Source organism: Lonchura striata, chromosome W, assembly GCF_050655825.1.
Source record: "Lonchura striata isolate lonStrDom1 chromosome W, ASM5065582v1, whole genome shotgun sequence".
NCBI lineage: Eukaryota > Metazoa > Chordata > Aves > Passeriformes > Estrildidae > Lonchura > Lonchura striata.
This window is the reverse complement of record NC_140743.1, coordinates 37,289,510-37,310,644: the sequence shown is the minus strand read 5'-3', so window position 1 is coordinate 37,310,644 and position 21,135 is coordinate 37,289,510.

Below are 21,135 nucleotides of genomic sequence, written 5' to 3'. Positions count from 1 at the left end.
CCTACTCTGCTTAGGAAGCTTGGTCTCCCTGCCAAGGTAAGGTCGAACGTCCTGCCGAGCCTTACACTCGAACTCCGGCCACGTCCCCTCGCCTAACTCCTACTAGGCTTAGGAAGCTTGGTCTCCCTGCCGTGGTAAGGTCGAACGTCCTGCCGAGCCTTACACTCGAACTCCGGCCAAGTCCCCTCGCCTAACTCCTACTAGGCTTAGGAAGCTTGGTCTCCCTGCCGTGGTAAGGTCGAACGTCCTGCCGAGACTTACACTCGAACTCCGGACAAGTCTGCTCGCCTTATTCTCCTACTAGACTTAGGAAGTTTGGTCTCCCTGCCGAGGTAAAGTCGAACGTCCTGCCGAGCCTTACACTCGAACTCCGGCCAAGTCCCCTCGCGTGACTGTCCTACTAGGCTTAGAAAGCTTGGTCTCCCTGCCGAGGTAAGGTCGAATGTCCTGCCAAGACTTACACTCGAACTCCGGCCATGTCCCCTCGCCTGACTCTCCTACTAGACTTAGGAAGCTTGGTCTCCCTGCCGAGGTAAGGTCGAATGTCCTGCCGAGCCTTACACTCGAACTCCGGCCAAGTCCCCTCGCCTGACTCTCCTATTAGGCTTAGGAAGCTTGGTCTCCCTGCCGAGGTAAGGCCGAACGTCCTGCCGAGCCTTACACTCGAACTCTGGCCAAGTCCCCTCACCTGACTCTCCTACTAGGCTTAGGATGCTTGGTCACCCTGCTGAGGTAAGGTCGAACGTCCTGCTGAGCCTTACACTCAAACTCCTGACAAGACCCCTCGCCTGACTCCTACTAGGCTTAGGAAGCTTGGTCTCCCTGCCGAGGTAAGGTTGAATGTCCTGCCGAGCCTTACACTCGAACTTCGACCAAGTCCCCTCGCCTGACTACTCTACTAGGCTTAGGAAGCTTGATCACCTTACCGAGGTAAGATCCAACGCCCTGCCGAGCCTCACTTTCTAACTTCGGCCAAGTCCTCTTGCCTGACTCTCCTACTAGGCTTTGGAAGCTGGGTCTCCCTGCCGAGGTAAGGTCGAACGTCTTGCCGAGACTTACACTCGAACCCCGGCCATGTCCCTTCGCCTGACTCCTACTCGGCTTAGAAGCTTGGTCTCCCTGCCGAAGTAAGGTCGAACGTCCTGCTGAGACTTACACTCGAACTCCGGACAAGTCCCCTCGCCTGACTCTCCTACTAGGCTTAGGAAGCTTGGTTTCCCTGCCGAGGTAAGGTCGAACGTCCTGCCGAGCCTTACACTCGAACTCCGGCCAAGTCCCCTCGCGTGACTGTCCTACTAGGCTTAGGATGCTTGGTCTCCCTGCCGAGGAAAGGTCGAACGTCCTGCCGAGCCTTACAAAGAAACCCCTGCAAAGTCCCTTTGCCTGACTCCTACTCGGCTTAGGAAGCTTGGTCTCCCTGCCAAGGTAAGGTCGAACGTCCTGCCAAGACTTACACTCGAACTCCGGCCATGTCCCCTCGCCTGACTCTCCTACTAGACTTAGGAAGCTTGGTCTCTCTGCCGAGGTAAGGTCGAATGTCCTGCCGAGTCTTACACTCGAACTCCGGCCAAGTCCCCTCTCCTGACTCTCCTACTAGGCTTAGGAAGCTTGGTCTCCCTGCCGAAGTAAGGTGGAACGTCCTGCCGAGACTTACACTCGAAGTCCGGACAAGTCCCCTCGCCTGACTCTCCTACTAGGCTTAGGAAGCTTGGTCTCCCTGCCGAGGTAAGGTCGAACGTCCTGCCGAGCCTTACACTCGAACTCCTGCCTAGTCCCCTCGCGTGACTCTCCTACTAGGCTTAGAAAGCTTGGTCTCCATGCCGAGGTAAGGTCGAACGTCCTGCCGAGCCTTACACAGAAACCCCTGCCAAGTCCCTTTGCCTGACTCCTACTCGGCTTAGGAAGCTTGGTCTCCCTGCCAAGGTAAGGTCGAACGTCCTGCCAAGACTTACACTCGAACTTCGGCCATGTCCCCTCGCCTGACTCTCCTACTAGACTTAGGAAGCTTGGTCTCTCTGCCGAGGTAAGGTCGAACGTCCTGCCGAGCCTTACACTCGAACTCCGGCCAAGTCCCCTTGCCTGACTCTCCTATTAGGCTTAGGAAGCTTGGTCTCCCTGCCGACGTAAGGTCAAACGTCCTGCCGAGCCTTACACTCGAACTCCGGCCAAGTCCCCTCGCGTGACTCTCCTTCTAGGCTTAGAAAGCTTGGTCTCCCTGCCGAGGTAAGGTCGAACGTCCTGCCAAGCCTTACACTGAAACCCCTGCCAAGTCCCTTTGCCTGACTCCTACTCTGCTTAGGAAGCTTGGTCTCCCTGCCAAGGTAAGGTCGAACGTCCTGCCAAGACTTACACTCGAACTCCGGCCAAGTCCCCTCGCCTGACTCTCCTACTAGGCTTAGGAAGCTTGGTCTCCCTGCCGAGGTAAGGTCAAACGTCCTGCCGAGCCTTACACTCGAACTCCGGCCAAGTCCCCTCGCCTAACTCCTACTAGGCTTAGGAAGCTTGGTCTCCCTGCCGAGGAAAGGTCGAACTTCCTGCCGAGACTTACACTCGGACTCCGGACAAGTCTGCTCGCCTTATTCTCCTACTAGGCTTAGGAAGTTTGGTCTCCCTGCCGAGGTAAGGTCGAACGTCCTGCCGAGCCTTACACTCGAACTCCGGCCAAGTCCCCTCGCGTGACTGTCCTACTAGGCTTAGAAAGCTTGGTCTCCCTGCCGAGGTAAGGTCGAACGTCCTGCCAAGACTTACACTCGAACTCCGGCCATGTCCCCTCGCCTGACTCTCCTACTAGACTTAGGAAGCTTGGTCTCTCTGCCGAGGTAAGGTCGAACGTCCTGCCGAGCCTTACACTCGAACTCCGGCCAAGTCCCCTCGCCTGACTCTCCTATTAGGCTTAGGAAGCTTGGTCTCCCAGCCGAGGTAAGGCCGAACGTCCTGCCGAGCCTTACACTCGAACTCTGGCCAAGTCCCCTCACCTGACTCTCCTACTAGGCTTAGGATGCTTGGTCACCCTGCTGAGGTAAGGTCGAACGTCCTGCTGAGCCTTACACTCAAACTCCTGACAAGTCCCCTCGCCTGACTCCTACTAGGCTTAGGAAGCTTGGTCTCCCTGCCGAGGTAAGGTTGAATGTCCTGCCGAGCCTTACACTCGAACTTCGACCAAGTCCCCTCGCCTGACTACTCTACTAGGCTTAGGAAGCTTGATCACCCTACCGAGGTAAGATCGAACGCCCTGCCGAGCCTCACTTTCAAACTTCGGCCAAGTCCTCTTGCCTGACTCTCCTACTAGGCTTTGGATGCTGGGTCTCCCTGCCGAGGTAAGGTCGAACGTCCTGCCGAGACTAACACTCGAACCCCGGCCATGTCCCTTCGCCTGACTCCTACTCGGCTTAGAAGCTTGGTCTCCCTGCCGAAGTAAGGTCGAACGTCCTGCTGAGACTTACACTCGAACTCCGGACAAGTCCCCTCGCCTGACTCTCCTACTAGGCTTAGGAAGCTTGGTCTCCCTGCCGAGGTAAGGTCGAACGTCCTGCCGAGCCTTACACTAGAACTCCGGCAAAGTCCCCTCGCGTGACTGTCCTACTAGGCTTAGAAAGCTTGGTCTCCCTGCCGAGGTAAGGTCGAACGTCCTGCCGAGCCTTACACAGAAACCCCTGCCAAGTCCCTTTGCCTGACTCCTACTCGGCTTAGGAAGCTTGGTCTCCCTGCCAAGGTAAGGTCGAACGTCCTGCCAAGACTTACACTCGAACTCCGGCCATGTCCCCTCGCCTGACTCTCCTACTAGACTTAGGAAGTTTGGTCTCTCTGCCGAGGTAAGGTCGAACGTCCTGCCGAGCCTTACACTCGAACTCCGGCCAAGTCCCCACGCCTGACTCTCCTATTAGGCTTAGGAAGCTTGGTCTCCCTGCCGACGTAAGGTCGAACGTCCTGCCGAGCCTTACACTCGAACCCCGGCCAAGTCCCCTCACCTGACTCTCCTACTAGGCTTAGGATGCTTGGTCTCCCTGCTGAGGTATGGTCGAACGTCCTGCTGAGCCTTACACTCAAACTCCTGACAAGTCCCCTCGCCTGACTCCTACTAAGCTTAGGAAGCTTGGTCTCCCTGCCGAGGTAAGGCTGAATGTCCTGCCGAGCCTTACACTCGAACTTCGACCAAGTCCCCTCGCCTGACTTCTCTACTAGGCTTAGGAAGCTTGGTCAAGCGACCGAGGTAAGATCGAACGTCCTGCCGAGCCTTACTTTCAAACTTCGGCCAAGTCCTCTTTCCTGACTCTCCTACTAGGCTTTGGAAGCTGGGTCTCCCTGCCGAGGTAAGGTCGAACGTCCTGCCGAGCCTTACACTCGAACTCCGGCCAAGTCCCCTCGCGTGACTCTCCTACTAGGCTTAGAAAGCTTGGTCTCCCTGCCGAGGTAAGGTCGAACGTCCTGCCGAGCCTTACACTGAAACCCCTGCCAAGTCCCTTTGCCTGACTCCTACTTGGCTTAGGAAGCTTTGTCTCCCTGCCAAGGTAAGGTCGAACGTCCTGCCAAGACTTACACTGGAACTCCGGCCATGTCCCATCGCCTGACTCTCCTACTTGACTTAGGAATCTTGGTCTCTCTGGGGAGGTAAGGTCGAATGTCCTGCCGAGACTTACACTCGAACCCCGGCCATGTCCCTTCGCCTGACTCCTACTAGGCTTAGGAAGCTTGGTCTCCCTGCCGAGGTACAGTCGAACGTCCTGCCGAGCCTTACACTCGCACTCCGGACAAGTCCCCTCGCCTGACTCTCCTACTAGGCTTAGGAAGCTTGGTCTCCCTGCCGAGCCTTACACTCGAACTTCGGCCAAGTCCCCTCGCGTGACTCTCCTACTAGGCTTAGGAAGCTTGGTCTCCCTGCCGAGGTAAGGTCAAACGTCCTGCCGAGCCTTACACTCGAACTCCGGCCAAGTCCCCTCGCCTAACTCCTACTAGGCTTAGGAAGCTTGGTCTCCCTGCCGAGGTAAGGTCGAACGTCCTGCCGAGCCTTACACTCGAACCCCGGCCATGTCCCTTCGCCTGACTCCTACTCGGCTTAGAAGCTTTGTCTCCCTGCCGAAGTAAGGTCGAACGTCCTGCCGAGACTTACACTCGAACTCCGGACAAGTCCCCTCGCCTTATTCTCCTACTAGGCTTAGGAAGTTTGGTCTCCCTGCCGAGGTAAGGTCGAACGTCCTGCCGAGCCTTACACTCGAACTCCGGCCAAGTCCCCTCGCGTGACTGTCCTACTAGGCTTAGAAAGCTTGGTCTCCCTGCCGAGGTAAGGTGGAACGTCCTGCCGAGCCTTACACTCGAACTCCGGCCATGTCCCCTCGCCTGACTCTCCTACTAGACTTAGGAAGCTTGGTCTCTCTGCCGAGGTAAGGTTGAATGTCCTGCCGAGCCTTACACTCGAACTTCGACCAAGTCCCCTCGCCTGACTACTCTACTAGGCTTAGGAAGCTTGGTCAAGCTACCGAGGTAAGATCGAACGTCCTGCCGAGCCTTACACAGAAACCCCTGCCAAGTCCCTTTGCCTGACTCCTACTCGGCTTAGGAAGCTTGGTCTCCCTGCCAAGGTAAAGTTGAACGTCCTGCCAAGACTTACACTCAAACTCCGGCCATGTCCCCTCGCCTGACTCTCCTACTACACTTAGGAAACTTGGTCTCTCTGCCGAGGTAAGGTCGAACGTCCTGCCGAGCCTTACACTCGAACTCCGGCCAAGTCCCCTCGCCTGACTCTCCTATTAGGCTTAGGAAGCTTGGTCTCCCTGCCGACGTAAGGTCGAACGTCCTGCCGAGCCTTACACTCGAAGCCCGGCCAAGTCCCCTCACCTGACTCTCCTACTAGGCTTAGGATGCTTGGTCTCCCTGCTGAGGTAAGGTCGAACGTCCTGCTGAGCCTTACACTCAAACTCCTGACAAGTCCCCTCGCCTGACTCCTACTAGGCTTAGGAAGCTTGGTCTCCCTGCCGAGGTAAGGTTGAATGTCCTGCCGAGCCTTGCACTCGAACTTCGACCAAGTCCCCTCGCCTGACTACTCTACTAGGCTTAGGAAGCTTGGCCACCCTACCGACGTAAGATCGAACGCCCTGCCGAGCCTCACTTTCAAACTTCGGCCAAGTCCTCTTGCCTGACTCTCCTACTAGGCTTTGGAAGCTTGGTCTCCCAGCCGAAGTAAGGTCGAACGTCCTGCTGAGACTTACACTCGAACTCCGGACAAGTCCCCTCGCCTGACTCTCCTACTAGGCTTAGGAAGCTTGGTCTCCCTGCCGAGGTAAGGTCGAACGTCCTGCCGAGCCTTACACTCGAACTCCGGCCAAGTCCCCTCGCGTGACTGTCCTACTAGGCTTAGGATGCTTGGTCTCCCTGCCGAGGAAAGGTCGAACGTCCTGCCGAGCCTTACACAGAAACCCCTGCCAAGTCCCTTTGCCTGACTCCTACTCGGCTTAGGAAGCTTGGTCTCCCTGCCAAGGTAAGGTCGAACGTCCTGCCAAGACTTACACTCGAACTCCGGCCATGTCCCCTCGCCTGACTCTCCTACTAGACTTAGGAAGCTTGGTCTCTCTGCCGAGGTAAGGTCGAATGTCCTGCCGAGTCTTACACTCGAACTCCGGCCAAGTCCCCTCGCCTGACTCTCCTACTAGGCTTAGGAAGCTTGGTCTCTCTGCCGAAGTAAGGTCGAACGTCCTGCCGAGACTTACACTCGAAGTCCGGACAAGTCCCCTCGCCTGAATCTCCTACTAGGCTTAGGAAGCTTGGTCTCCCTGCCGAGGTAAGGTCGAACGTCCTGCCGAGCCTTACACTCGAACTCCTGCCTAGTCCCCTCGCGTGACTCTCCTACTAGGCTTAGAAAGCTTGGTCTCCCTGCCGAGGTAAGGTCGAACGTCCTGCCGAGCCTTACACAGAAACCCCTGCCAAGTCCCTTTGCCTGACTCCTACTCGGCTTAGGAAGCTTGGTCTCCCTGCCAAGGTAAGGTCGAACGTCCTGCCAAGACTTACACTCGAACTCCGGCCATGTCCCCTCGCCTGACTCTCCTACTAGACTTAGGAAGCTTGGTCTCTCTGCCGAGGTAAGGTCGAACGTCCTGCCGAGCCTTACACTCGAACTCCGGCCAAGTCCCCTCGCCTGACTCTCCTATTAGGCTTAGGAAGCTTGGTCTCCCTGCCGACGTAAGGTCGAACGTCCTGCCGAGCCTTACACTCGAACCCCGGCCAAGTCCCCTCACCTGACTCTCCTACTAGGCTTAGGATGCTTGGTCTCCCTGCTGAGGTAAGGTCGAACGTCCTCCTGAGCCTTACACTCAAACTCCTGACAAGTCCCCTCGCCTGACTCCTACTAGGCTTAGGAAGCTTGGTCTCCCTGCCGAGGTAAGGTTGAATGTCCTGCCGAGCCTTGTACTCGAACTTCGACCAAGTCCCCTCGCCTGACTACTCTACTAGGCTTAGGAAGCTTGGCCACCCTACCGACGTAAGATCCAACGCCCTGCCGAGCCTCACTTTCAAACTTCGGCCAAGTCCTCTTGCCTGACTCTCCTACTAGGCTTTGGAAGCTTGGTCTCCCTGCCGAAGTAAGGTCAAACGTCCTGCTGAGACTTACACTCGAACTCCGGACAAGTCCCCTCGCCTGACTCTCCTACTAGGCTTAGGAAGCTTGGTCTCCCTGCCGAGGTAAGGTCGAACGTCCTGCCGAGCCTTACACTCGAACTCCGGCCAAGTCCCCTCGCGTGACTGTCCTACTAGGCTTAGGATGCTTGGTCTCCCTGCCGAGGAAAGGTCGAACGTCCTGCTGAGCCTTACACAGAAACCCCTGCCTAGTCCCTTTGCCTGACTCCTACTCGGCTTAGGAAGCTTGGTCTCCCTGCCAAGGTAAGGTCGAACGTCCTGCCAAGACTTACACTCGAACTCCGGCCATGTCCCCTCGCCTGACTCTCCTACTAGACTTAGGAAGCTTGGTCTCTCTGCCGAGGTAAGGTCGAATGTCCTGCCGAGTCTTACACTCGAACTCCGGCCAAGTCCCCTCGCCTGACTCTCCTACTAGGCTTAGGAAGCTTGGTCTCTCTGCCGAAGTTATGTCGAACGTCCTGCCGAGACTTACACTCGAAGTCCGGACAAGTCCCCTCGCCTGAATCTCCTACTAGGCTTAGGAAGCTTGGTCTCCCTGCCGAGGTAAGGTCGAACGTCCTGCCGAGCCTTACACTCGAACTCCTGCCTAGTCCCCTCGCGTGACTCTCCTACTAGGCTTAGAAAGCTTGGTCTCCCTGCCGAGGTAAGGTCGAACGTCCTGCCGAGCCTTACACAGAAACCCCTGCCAAGTCCCTTTGCCTGACTCCTACTCGGCTTAGGAAGCTTGGTCTCCCTGCCAAGGTAAGGTCGAACGTCCTGCCAAGACTTACACTCGAACTCCGGCCATGTCCCCTCGCCTGACTCTCCTACTAGACTTAGGAAGCTTGGTCTCTCTGCCGAGGTAAGGTCGAACGTCCTGCCGAGCCTTACACTCGAACTCCGGCCAAGTCCCCTCGCCTGACTCTCCTATTAGGCTTAGGAAGCTTGGTCTCCCTGCCGACGTAAGGTCAAACGTCCTGCCGAGCCTTACACTCGAACTCCGGCCAAGTCCCCTCGCCTGACTCTCCTACTAGGCTTAGGAAGCTTGGTCTCCCTGCCGAGGTAAGGTCAAACGTCCTGCCGAGCCTTACACTCGAACTCCGGCCAAGTCCCCTCGCCTAACTCCTACTAGGCTTAGGAAGCTTGGTCTCCCTGCCGAAGTAAGGTCGAACGTCCTGCCGAGACTTACACTCGGACTCCGGACAAGTCTGCTCGCCTTATTCTCCTACTAGGCTTAGGAACTTTGGTCTCCCTGCCGAGGTAAGGTCGAACGTCCTGCCGAGCCTTACACTCGAACTCCGGCCAAGTCCCCTCGCGTGACTGGCCTACTAGGCTTAGAAAGCTTGGTCTCCCTGCCGAGGTAAGGTCGAACGTCCTGCCAAGACTTACACTCGAACTCCGGCCATGTCCCCTCGCCTGACTCTCCTACTAGACTTAGGAAGCTTGGTCTCTCTGCCGAGGTAAGGTCGAACGTCCTGCCGAGCCTTACACTCGAACTCCGGCCAAGTCCCCTCGCCTGACTCTCCTATTAGGCTTAGGAAGCTTGGTCTCCCTGCCGAGGTAAGGCCGAACGTCCTGCCGAGCCTTACACTCGAACCCCGGCCAAGTCCCCTCACCTGACTCTCCTACTAGGCTTAGGATGCTTGGTCACCCTGCTGAGGTAAGGTCGAACGTCCTGCTGAGCCTTACACTCAAACTCCTGACAAGTCCCCTCGCCTGACTCCTACTAGGCTTAGGAAGCTTGATCACCCTACCGAGGTAAGATCGAACGCCCTGCCGAGCCTCACTTTCAAACTTCGGCCAAGTCCTCTTGCCTGACTCTCCTACTAGGCTTTGGATGCTGGGTCTCCCTGCTGAGGTAAGGTCGAACGTCCTGCCGAGACTAACACTCGAACCCCGGCCATGTCCCTTCGCCTGACTCCTACTCGGCTTAGAAGCTTGGTCTCCCTGCCGAAGTAAGGTCGAACGTCCTGCCAAGACTTACACTCGAACTCCGGCCATGTCCCCTCGCCTGACTCTCCTACTAGACTTAGGAAGTTTGGTCTCTCTGCCGAGGTAAGGTCGAACGTCCTGCCGAGCCTTACACTCGAACTCCGGCCAAGTCCCCACGCCTGACTCTCCTATTAGGCTTAGGAAGCTTGGTCTCCCTGCCGACGTAAGGTCGAACGTCCTGCCGAGCCTTACACTCGAACCCCGGCCAAGTCCCCTCACCTGACTCTCCTACTAGGCTTAGGATGCTTGGTCTCCCTGCTGAGGTATGGTCGAACGTCCTGCTGAGCCTTACACTCAAACTCCTGACAAGTCCCCTCGCCTGACTCCTACTAAGCTTAGGAAGCTTGGTCTCCCTGCCGAGGTAAGGTTGAATGTCCTGCCGAGCCTTACACTCGAACTTCGACCGAGTCCCCTCGCCTGACTTCTCTACTAGGCTTAGGAAGCTTGGTCAAGCGACCGAGGTAAGATCGAACGTCCTGCCGAGCCTTACTTTCAAACTTCGGCCAAGTCCTCTTTCCTGACTCTCCTACTAGGCTTTGGAAGCTTGGTCTCCCTGCCGAGGTAAGGTCGAACGTCCTGCCGAGCCTTACACTCGAACTCCGGCCAAGTCCCCTCGCGTGACTCTCCTACTAGGCTTAGAAAGCTTGGTCTCCCTGCCGAGGTAAGGTCGAACGTCCTGCCGAGCCTTACACTGAAACCCCTGCCAAGTCCCTTTGCCTGACTCCTACTTGGCTTAGGAAGCTTTGTCTCCCTGCCAAGGTAAGGTCGAACGTCCTGCCAAGACTTACACTGGAACTCCGGCCATGTCCCATCGCCTGACTCTCCTACTTGACTTAGGAATCTTGGTCTCTCTGGGGAGGTAAGGTCGAATGTCCTGCCGAGACTTACACTCGAACCCCGGCCATGTCCCTTCGCCTGACTCCTACTAGGCTTAGGAAGCTTGGTCTCCCTGCCGAGGTACAGTCGAACGTCCTGCCGAGCCTTACACTCGCACTCCGGACAAGTCCCCTCGCCTGACTCTCCTACTAGGCTTAGGAAGCTTGGTCTCCCTGCCGAGCCTTACACTCGAACTCCGGCCAAGTCCCCTCGCGTGACTCTCCTACTAGGCTTAGGAAGCTTGGTCTCCCTGCCGAGGTAAGGTCAAACGTCCTGCCGAGCCTTACACTCGAACTCCGGCCAAGTCCCCTCGCCTAACTCCTACTAGGCTTAGGAAGCTTGGTCTCCCTGCCGAGGTAAGGTCGAACGTCCTGCCGAGACTTACACTCGAACCCCGGCCATGTCCCTTCGCCTGACTCCTACTCGGCTTAGAAGCTTTGTCTCCCTGCCGAAGTAAGGTCGAACGTCCTGCCGAGACTTACACTCGAACTCCGGACAAGTCCCCTCGCCTTATTCTCCTACTAGGCTTAGGAAGTTTGGTCTCCCTGCCGAGGTAAGGTCGAACGTCCTGCCGAGCCTTACACTCGAACTCCGGCCAAGTCCCCTCGCGTGACTGTCCTACTAGGCTTAGAAAGCTTGGTCTCCCTGCCGAGGTAAGGTCGAACGTCCTGCCAAGACTTACACTCGAACTCCGGCCATGTCCCCTCGCCTGACTCTCCTACTAGACTTAGGAAGCTTGGTCTCTCTGCCGAGGTAAGGTGGAACGTCCTGCCGAGCCTTACACTCGAACTCCGGCCATGTCCCCTCGCCTGACTCTCCTACTAGACTTAGGAAGCTTGGTCTCTCTGCCGAGGTAAGGTTGAATGTCCTGCCGAGCCTTACACTCGAACTTCGACCAAGTCCCCTCGCCTGACTACTCTACTAGGCTTAGGAAGCTTGGTCAAGCTACCGAGGTAAGATCGAACGTCCTGCCGAGCCTTACACAGAAACCCCTGCCAAGTCCCTTTGCCTGACTCCTACTCGGCTTAGGAAGCTTGGTCTCCCTGCCAAGGTAAAGTTGAACGTCCTGCCAAGACTTACACTCAAACTCCGGCCATGTCCCCTCGCCTGACTCTCCTACTAGACTTAGGAAGCTTGGTCTCTCTGCCGAGGTAAGGTTGAACGTCCTGCCGAGCCTTACACTCGAACTCCGGCCAAGTCCCCTTGCCTGACTCTCCTATTAGGCTTAGGAAGCTTGGTCTCCCTGCCGACGTAAGGTCAAACGTCCTGCCGAGCCTTACACTCGAACTCCGGCCAAGTCCCCTCGCGTGACTCTCCTTCTAGGCTTAGAAAGCTTGGTCTCCCTGCCAAGGTAAGGTCGAACGTCCTGCCAAGCCTTACACTGAAACCCCTGCCAAGTCCCTTTGCCTGACTCCTACTCTGCTTAGGAAGCTTGGTCTCCCTGCCAAGGTAAGGTCGAACGTCCTGCCAAGACTTACACTCGAACTCCGGCCAAGTCCCCTCGCCTGACTCTCCTACTAGGCTTAGGAAGCTTGGTCTCCCTGCCGAGGTAAGGTCAAACGTCCTGCCGAGCCTTACACTCGAACTCCGGCCAAGTCCCCTCGCCTAACTCCTACTAGGCTTAGGAAGCTTGGTCTCCCTGCCGAGGAAAGGTCGAACTTCCTGCCGAGACTTACACTCGGACTCCGGACAAGTCTGCTCGCCTTATTCTCCTACTAGGCTTAGGAAGTTTGGTCTCCCTGCCGAGGTAAGGTCGAACGTCCTGCCGAGCCTTACACTCGAACTCCGGCCAAGTCCCCTCGCGTGACTGTCCTACTAGGCTTAGAAAGCTTGGTCTCCCTGCCGAGGTAAGGTCGAACGTCCTGCCAAGACTTACACTCGAACTCCGGCCATGTCCCCTCGCCTGACTCTCCTACTAGACTTAGGAAGCTTGGTCTCTCTGCCGAGGTAAGGTCGAACGTCCTGCCGAGCCTTACACTCGAACTCCGGCCAAGTCCCCTCGCCTGACTCTCCTATTAGGCTTAGGAAGCTTGGTCTCCCAGCCGAGGTAAGGCCGAACGTCCTGCCGAGCCTTACACTCGAACTCTGGCCAAGTCCCCTCACCTGACTCTCCTACTAGGCTTAGGATGCTTGGTCACCCTGCTGAGGTAAGGTCGAACGTCCTGCTGAGCCTTACACTCAAACTCCTGACAAGTCCCCTCGCCTGACTCCTACTAGGCTTAGGAAGCTTGGTCTCCCTGCCGAGGTAAGGTTGAATGTCCTGCCGAGCCTTACACTCGAACTTCGACCAAGTCCCCTCGCCTGACTACTCTACTAGGCTTAGGAAGCTTGATCACCCTACCGAGGTAAGATCGAACGCCCTGCCGAGCCTCACTTTCAAACTTCGGCCAAGTCCTCTTGCCTGACTCTCCTACTAGGCTTTGGATGCTGGGTCTCCCTGCCGAGGTAAGGTCGAACGTCCTGCCGAGACTAACACTCGAACCCCGGCCATGTCCCTTCGCCTGACTCCTACTCGGCTTAGAAGCTTGGTCTCCCTGCCGAAGTAAGGTCGAACGTCCTGCTGAGACTTACACTCGAACTCCGGACAAGTCCCCTCGCCTGACTCTCCTACTAGGCTTAGGAAGCTTGGTCTCCCTGCCGAGGTAAGGTCGAACGTCCTGCCGAGCCTTACACTAGAACTCCGGCAAAGTCCCCTCGCGTGACTGTCCTACTAGGCTTAGAAAGCTTGGTCTCCCTGCCGAGGTAAGGTCGAACGTCCTGCCGAGCCTTACACAGAAACCCCTGCCAAGTCCCTTTGCCTGACTCCTACTCGGCTTAGGAAGCTTGGTCTCCCTGCCAAGGTAAGGTCGAACGTCCTGCCAAGACTTACACTCGAACTCCGGCCATGTCCCCTCGCCTGACTCTCCTACTAGACTTAGGAAGTTTGGTCTCTCTGCCGAGGTAAGGTCGAACGTCCTGCCGAGCCTTACACTCGAACTCCGGCCAAGTCCCCACGCCTGACTCTCCTATTAGGCTTAGGAAGCTTGGTCTCCCTGCCGACGTAAGGTCGAACGTCCTGCCGAGCCTTACACTCGAACCCCGGCCAAGTCCCCTCACCTGACTCTCCTACTAGGCTTAGGATGCTTGGTCTCCCTGCTGAGGTATGGTCGAACGTCCTGCTGAGCCTTACACTCAAACTCCTGACAAGTCCCCTCGCCTGACTCCTACTAAGCTTAGGAAGCTTGGTCTCCCTGCCGAGGTAAGGCTGAATGTCCTGCCGAGCCTTACACTCGAACTTCGACCAAGTCCCCTCGCCTGACTTCTCTACTAGGCTTAGGAAGCTTTGTCAAGCGACCGAGGTAAGATCGAACGTCCTGCCGAGCCTTACTTTCAAACTTCGGCCAAGTCCTCTTTCCTGACTCTCCTACTAGGCTTTGGAAGCTGGGTCTCCCTGCCGAGGTAAGGTCGAACGTCCTGCCGAGCCTTACACTCGAACTCCGGCCAAGTCCCCTCGCGTGACTCTCCTACTAGGCTTAGAAAGCTTGGTCTCCCTGCCGAGGTAAGGTCGAACGTCCTGCCGAGCCTTACACTGAAACCCCTGCCAAGTCCCTTTGCCTGACTCCTACTTGGCTTAGGAAGCTTTGTCTCCCTGCCAAGGTAAGGTCGAACGTCCTGCCAAGACTTACACTGGAACTCCGGCCATGTCCCATCGCCTGACTCTCCTACTTGACTTAGGAATCTTGGTCTCTCTGGGGAGGTAAGGTCGAATGTCCTGCCGAGACTTACACTCGAACCCCGGCCATGTCCCTTCGCCTGACTCCTACTAGGCTTAGGAAGCTTGGTCTCCCTGCCGAGGTACAGTCGAACGTCCTGCCGAGCCTTACACTCGCACTCCGGACAAGTCCCCTCGCCTGACTCTCCTACTAGGCTTAGGAAGCTTGGTCTCCCTGCCGAGCCTTACACTCGAACTCCGGCCAAGTCCCCTCGCGTGACTCTCCTACTAGGCTTAGGAAGCTTGGTCTCCCTGCCGAGGTAAGGTCAAACGTCCTGCCGAGCCTTACACTCGAACTCCGGCCAAGTCCCCTCGCCTAACTCCTACTAGGCTTAGGAAGCTTGGTCTCCCTGCCGAGGTAAGGTCGAACGTCCTGCCGAGCCTTACACTCGAACCCCGGCCATGTCCCTTCGCCTGACTCCTACTCGGCTTAGAAGCTTTGTCTCCCTGCCGAAGTAAGGTCGAACGTCCTGCCGAGACTTACACTCGAACTCCGGACAAGTCCCCTCGCCTTATTCTCCTACTAGGCTTAGGAAGTTTGGTCTCCCTGCCGAGGTAAGGTCGAACGTCCTGCCGAGCCTTACACTCGAACTCCGGCCAAGTCCCCTCGCGTGACTGTCCTACTAGGCTTAGAAAGCTTGGTCTCCCTGCCGAGGTAAGGTGGAACGTCCTGCCGAGCCTTACACTCGAACTCCGGCCATGTCCCCTCGCCTGACTCTCCTACTAGACTTAGGAAGCTTGGTCTCTCTGCCGAGGTAAGGTTGAATGTCCTGCCGAGCCTTACACTCGAACTTCGACCAAGTCCCCTCGCCTGACTACTCTACTAGGCTTAGGAAGCTTGGTCAAGCTACCGAGGTAAGATCGAACGTCCTGCCGAGCCTTACACAGAAACCCCTGCCAAGTCCCTTTGCCTGACTCCTACTCGGCTTAGGAAGCTTGGTCTCCCTGCCAAGGTAAAGTTGAACGTCCTGCCAAGACTTACACTCAAACTCCGGCCATGTCCCCTCGCCTGACTCTCCTACTACACTTAGGAAACTTGGTCTCTCTGCCGAGGTAAGGTCGAACGTCCTGCCGAGCCTTACACTCGAACTCCGGCCAAGTCCCCTCGCCTGACTCTCCTATTAGGCTTAGGAAGCTTGGTCTCCCTGCCGACGTAAGGTCGAACGTCCTGCCGAGCCTTACACTCGAACCCCGGCCAAGTCCCCTCACCTGACTCTCCTACTAGGCTTAGGATGCTTGGTCTCCCTGCTGAGGTAAGGTCGAACGTCCTGCTGAGCCTTACACTCAAACTCCTGACAAGTCCCCTCGCCTGACTCCTACTAGGCTTAGGAAGCTTGGTCTCCCTGCCGAGGTAAGGTTGAATGTCCTGCCGAGCCTTGCACTCGAACTTCGACCAAGTCCCCTCGCCTGACTACTCTACTAGGCTTAGGAAGCTTGGCCACCCTACCGACGTAAGATCGAACGCCCTGCCGAGCCTCACTTTCAAACTTCGGCCAAGTCCTCTTGCCTGACTCTCCTACTAGGCTTTGGAAGCTTGGTCTCCCTGCCGAAGTAAGGTCGAACGTCCTGCTGAGACTTACACTCGAACTCCGGACAAGTCCCCTCGCCTGACTCTCCTACTAGGCTTAGGAAGCTTGGTCTCCCTGCCGAGGTAAGGTCGAACGTCCTGCCGAGCCTTACAGTCGAACTCCGGCCAAGTCCCCTCGCGTGACTGTCCTACTAGGCTTAGGATGCTTGGTCTCCCTGCCGAGGAAAGGTCGAACGTCCTGCCGAGCCTTACACAGAAACCCCTGCCAAGTCCCTTTGCCTGACTCCTACTCGGCTTAGGAAGCTTGGTCTCCCTGCCAAGGTAAGGTCGAACGTCCTGCCAAGACTTACACTCGAACTCCGGCCATGTCCCCTCGCCTGACTCTCCTACTAGACTTAGGAAGCTTGGTCTCTCTGCCGAGGTAAGGTCGAATGTCCTGCCGAGTCTTACACTCGAACTCCGGCCAAGTCCCCTCGCCTGACTCTCCTACTAGGCTTAGGAAGCTTGGTCTCTCTGCCGAAGTAAGGTCGAACGTCCTGCCGAGACTTACACTCGAAGTCCGGACAAGTCCCCTCGCCTGAATCTCCTACTAGGCTTAGGAAGCTTGGTCTCCCTGCCGAGGTAAGGTCGAACGTCCTGCCGAGCCTTACACTCGAACTCCTGCCTAGTCCCCTCGCGTGACTCTCCTACTAGGCTTAGAAAGCTTGGTCTCCCTGCCGAGGTAAGGTCGAACGTCCTGCCGAGCCTTACACAGAAACCCCTGCCAAGTCCCTTTGCCTGACTCCTACTCGGCTTAGGAAGCTTGGTCTCCCTGCCAAGGTAAGGTCGAACGTCCTGCCAAGACTTACACTCGAACTCCGGCCATGTCCCCTCGCCTGACTCTCCTACTAGACTTAGGAAGCTTGGTCTCTCTGCCGAGGTAAGGTCGAACGTCCTGCCGAGCCTTACACTCGAACTCCGGCCAAGTCCCCTCGCCTGACTCTCCTATTAGGCTTAGGAAGCTTGGTCTCCCTGCCGACGTAAGGTCGAACGTCCTGCCGAGCCTTACACTCGAACCCCGGCCAAGTCCCCTCACCTGACTCTCCTACTAGGCTTAGGATGCTTGGTCTCCCTGCTGAGGTAAGGTCGAACGTCCTCCTGAGCCTTACACTCAAACTCCTGACAAGTCCCCTCGCCTGACTCCTACTAGGCTTAGGAAGCTTGGTCTCCCTGCCGAGGTAAGGTTGAATGTCCTGCCGAGCCTTGTACTCGAACTTCGACCAAGTCCCCTCGCCTGACTACTCTACTAGGCTTAGGAAGCTTGGCCACCCTACCGACGTAAGATCCAATGCCCTGCCGAGCCTCACTTTCAAACTTCGGCCAAGTCCTCTTGCCTGACTCTCCTACTAGGCTTTGGAAGCTTGGTCTCCCTGCCGAAGTAAGGTCAAACGTCCTGCTGAGACTTACACTCGAACTCCGGACAAGTCCCCTCGCCTGACTCTCCTACTAGGCTTAGGAAGCTTGGTCTCCCTGCCGAGGTAAGGTCGAACGTCCTGCCGAGCCTTACACTCGAACTCCGGCCAAGTCCCCTCGCGTGACTGTCCTACTAGGCTTAGGATGCTTGGTCTCCCTGCCGAGGAAAGGTCGAACGTCCTGCTGAGCCTTACACAGAAACCCCTGCCAAGTCCCTTTGCCTGACTCCTACTCGGCTTAGGAAGCTTGGTCTCCCTGCCAAGGTAAGGTCGAACGTCCTGCCAAGACTTACACTCGAACTCCGGCCATGTCCCCTCGCCTGACTCTCCTACTAGACTTAGGAAGCTTGGTCTCTCTGCCGAGGTAAGGTCGAATGTCCTGCCGAGTCTTACACTCGAACTCCGGCCAAGTCCCCTCGCCTGACTCTCCTACTAGGCTTAGGAAGCTTGGTCTCTCTGCCGAAGTAAGGTCGAACGTCCTGCCGAGACTTACACTCGAAGTCCGGACAAGTCCCCTCGCCTGAATCTCCTACTAGGCTTAGGAAGCTTGGTCTCCCTGCCGAGGTAAGGTCGAACGTCCTGCCGAGCCTTACACTCGAACTCCTGCCTAGTCCCCTCGCGTGACTCTCCTACTAGGCTTAGAAAGCTTGGTCTCCCTGCCGAGGTAAGGTCGAACGTCCTGCCGAGCCTTACACAGAAACCCCTGCCAAGTCCCTTTGCCTGACTCCTACTCGGCTTAGGAAGCTTGGTCTCCCTGCCAAGGTAAGGTCGAACGTCCTGCCAAGACTTACACTCGAACTCCGGCCATGTCCCCTCGCCTGACTCTCCTACTAGACTTAGGAAGCTTGGTCTCTCTGCCGAGGTAAGGTCGAACGTCCTGCCGAGCCTTACACTCGAACTCCGGCCAAGTCCCCTCGCCTGACTCTCCTATTAGGCTTAGGAAGCTTGGTCTCCCTGCCGACGTAAGGTCAAACGTCCTGCCGAGCCTTACACTCGAACTCCGGCCAAGTCCCCTCGCCTGACTCTCCTACTAGGCTTAGGAAGCTTGGTCTCCCTGCCGAGGTAAGGTCAAACGTCCTGCCGAGCCTTACACTCGAACTCCGGCCAAGTCCCCTCGCCTAACTCCTACTAGGCTTAGGAAGCTTGGTCTCCCTGCCGAAGTAAGGTCGAACGTCCTGCCGAGACTTACACTCGGACTCCGGACAAGTCTGCTCGCCTTATTCTCCTACTAGGCTTAGGAACTTTGGTCTCCCTGCCGAGGTAAGGTCGAACGTCCTGCCGAGCCTTACACTCGAACTCCGGCCAAGTCCCCTCGCGTGACTGGCCTACTAGGCTTAGAAAGCTTGGTCTCCCTGCCGAGGTAAGGTCGAACGTCCTGCCAAGACTTACACTCGAACTCCGGCCATGTCCCCTCGCCTGACTCTCCTACTAGACTTAGGAAGCTTGGTCTCCCTGCCGAGGTAAGGTCGAACGTCCTGCCGAGCCTTACACTCGAACTCCGGCCAAGTCCCCTCGCCTGACTCTCCTATTAGGCTTAGGAAGCTTGGTCTCCCTGCCGAGGTAAGGCCGAACGTCCTGCCGAGCCTTACACTCGAACTCTGGCCAAGTCCCCTCACCTGACTCTCCTACTAGGCTTAGGATGCTTGGTCACCCTGCTGAGGTAAGGTCGAACGTCCTGCTGAGCCTTACACTCAAACTCCTGACAAGTCCCCTCGCCTGACTCCTACTAGGCTTAGGAAGCTTGATCACCCTACCGAGGTAAGATCGAACGCCCTGCCGAGCCTCACTTTCAAACTTCGGCCAAGTCCTCTTGCCTGACTCTCCTACTAGGCTTTGGATGCTGGGTCTCCCTGCTGAGGTAAGGTCGAACGTCCTGCCGAGACTAACACTCGAACCCCGGCCATGTCCCTTCGCCTGACTCCTACTCGGCTTAGAAGCTTGGTCTCCCTGCCGAAGTAAGGTCGAACGTCCTGCCAAGACTTACACTCGAACTCCGGCCATGTCCCCTCGCCTGACTCTCCTACTAGACTTAGGAAGTTTGGTCTCTCTGCCGAGGTAAGGTCGAACGTCCTGCCGAGCCTTACACTCGAACTCCGGCCAAGTCCCCACGCCTGACTCTCCTATTAGGCTTAGGAAGCTTGGTCTCCCTGCCGACGTAAGGTCGAACGTCCTGCCGAGCCTTACACTCGAACCCCGGCCAAGTCCCCTCACCTGACTCTCCTACTAGGCTTAGGATGCTTGGTCTCCCTGCTGAGGTATGGTCGAACGTCCTGCTGAGCCTTACACTCAAACTCCTGACAAGTCCCCTCGCCTGACTCCTACTAAGCTTAGGAAGCTTGGTCTCCCTGCCGAGGTAAGGTTGAATGTCCTGCCGAGCCTTACACTCGAACTTCGACCGAGTCCCCTCGCCTGACTTCTCTACTAGGCTTAGGAAGCTTGGTCAAGCGACCGAGGTAAGATCGAACGTCCTGCCGAGCCTTACTTTCAAACTTCGGCCAAGTCCTCTTTCCTGACTCTCCTACTAGGCTTTGGAAGCTTGGTCTCCCTGCCGAGGTAAGGTCGAACGTCCTGCCGAGCCTTACACTCGAACTCCGGCCAAGTCCCCTCGCGTGACTCTCCTACTAGGCTTAGAAAGCTTGGTCTCCCTGCCGAGGTAAGGTCGAACGTCCTGCCGAGCCTTACACTGAAACCCCTGCCAAGTCCCTTTGCCTGACTCCTACTTGGCTTAGGAAGCTTTGTCTCCCTGCCAAGGTAAGGTCGAACGTCCTGCCAAGACTTACACTGGAACTCCGGCCATGTCCCATCGCCTGACTCTCCTACTTGACTTAGGAATCTTGGTCTCTCTGGGGAGGTAAGGTCGAATGTCCTGCCGAGACTTACACTCGAACCCCGGCCATGTCCCTTCGCCTGACTCCTACTAGGCTTAGGAAGCTTGGTCTCCCTGCCGAGGTACAGTCGAACGTCCTGCCGAGCCTTACACTCGCACTCCGGACAAGTCCCCTCGCCTGACTCTCCTACTAGGCTTAGGAAGCTTGGTCTCCCTGCCGAGCCTTACACTCGAACTCCGGCCAAGTCCCCTCGCGTGACTCTCCTACTAGGCTTAGGAAGCTTGGTCTCCCTGCCGAGGTAAGGTCAAACGTCCTGCCGAGCCTTACACTCGAACTCCGGCCAAGTCCCCTCGCCTAACTCCTACTAGGCTTAGGAAGCTTGGTCTCCCTGCCGAGGTAAGGTCGAACGTCCTGCCGAGACTTACACTCGAACCCCGGCCATGTCCCTTCGCCTGACTCCTACTCGGCTTAGAAGCTTTGTCTCCCTGCCGAAGTAAGGTCGAACGTCCTGCCGAGACTTACACTCGAACTCCGGACAAGTCCCCTCGCCTTATTCTCCTACTAGGCTTAGGAAGTTTGGTCTCCCTGCCGAGGTAAGGTCGAACGTCCTGCCGAGCCTTACACTCGAACTCCGGCCAAGTCCCCTCGCGTGACTGTCCTACTAGGCTTAGAAAGCTTGGTCTCCCTGCCGAGGTAAGGTCGAACGTCCTGCCAAGACTTACACTCGAACTCCGGCCATGTCCCCTCGCCTGACTCTCCTACTAGACTTAGGAAGCTTGGTCTCTCTGCCGAGGTAAGGTGGAACGTCCTGCCGAGCCTTACACTCGAACTCCGGCCATGTCCCCTCGCCTGACTCTCCTACTAGACTTAGGAAGCTTGGTCTCTCTGCCGAGGTAAGGTTGAATGTCCTGCCGAGCCTTACACTCGAACTTCGACCAAGTCCCCTCGCCTGACTACTCTACTAGGCTTAGGAAGCTTGGTCAAGCTACCGAGGTAAGATCGAACGTCCTGCCGAGCCTTACACAGAAACCCCTGCCAAGTCCCTTTGCCTGACTCCTACTCGGCTTAGGAAGCTTGGTCTCCCTGCCAAGGTAAAGTTGAACGTCC